At 40.8% G+C, this 1,036-nt stretch overlaps 1 non-coding gene across 1 annotated transcript; it reads left to right on the top strand.

The window, feature by feature from the left end:
• Positions 1–328: 328 nt before the first annotated feature.
• On the top strand, positions 329–458 carry LOC125110432 (small nucleolar RNA SNORA11). Its single transcript, XR_007130616.1, has one exon. It is a non-coding gene; the product is annotated as a small nucleolar RNA SNORA11 (small nucleolar RNA).
• Positions 459–1,036: the final 578 nt, after the last annotated feature.

Raw genomic sequence — 1,036 nt, 5'->3', positions numbered from 1 at the left:
ATCCCGAAAAAAAAAAAAATTGACACTTGAATTCTATTATCCCAAAAATCAAATACATGTGAAGAGAAACTAAAGGCATTTTCAGAAAAGTAAGTTCTTAATATGTTACCTTCTTCACATTCCCTCATAGGAAGCTACTGAAGGGCGTTCCTATAAAAATAAGGAATCAAAATTAAAAAGTTGAAGGCATGAGATCCACAACACAGAAGATGCGTATAATAGGCAGTGAAAGTCCTAGGAAAATTGCTAAAGGAAGTGTCTAGATTGCATCTGTACAACTGAACCAGAAATAAATCAGCATAGACAAGAACAGATTAGAAGTTTCTATGAGATGTGCTCAGGGAAAGGGGCCTGGAGAAACGGCTCCTCTGTTTTCAACACACGCAGCAGGAACCTTGGCGTGTTGTGACAAGGGACACAAAACCCATAGCCTTTCTATGAACAAATACTCGACACGTTCCTCTGCATCTCCACATGGCTGCTGGGCAGGATCAGGGGGCCGGGTCTCAATACTGGAAGTAAAGCTTCAGCATTTGGTGAGAAAATTTGCCACCTAGAGCTTGTTTGATCCATGCATAGGTGGGCCATGAGTGGGCTTACAGACAAAAAGGCTTTGAACCTATCTTTTCAAGGAACAGAAAAAAAAAAGGAAAAACTATTGAACTATATGCCATTCTGGAAAAGGCAAAACTATGGAGACAATAGAAAGATCCATGGTTGTCAGGAGTTTGGGGGAATGGGATGCGTACACAGAATGCAGACTTTTTTAGAGCAGTGAAAGTACTTTGCATGACATTATAATAATATATATATGTCATTATGCTTCTGTCCAAACCCATAGACTGAGCAATAGTCTTCACTTCATTAAAGGGAACCCTAAGGTGAACTGTGGACTTTGGTGGTTATAATGTGTCAATGCAGTTTATCTGTGGTTAAAAAAAAAAAAAAGGGAGTTCCCTTCGTGGCGCAGTGGTTAACGAATCCGACTAGGAACCATGAGGTTGCGGGTTCGGTCCCTGCCCTTGCTCAGTGGGTT

The sequence above is a fragment of the Phacochoerus africanus genome, chromosome 10 (assembly GCF_016906955.1).
Source record: "Phacochoerus africanus isolate WHEZ1 chromosome 10, ROS_Pafr_v1, whole genome shotgun sequence".
In the NCBI taxonomy this organism is placed as follows: domain Eukaryota; kingdom Metazoa; phylum Chordata; class Mammalia; order Artiodactyla; family Suidae; genus Phacochoerus; species Phacochoerus africanus.
The sequence above is the reverse complement of the archived record's forward strand: the minus strand, read 5'-3'. Positions and strand labels throughout refer to the sequence as shown.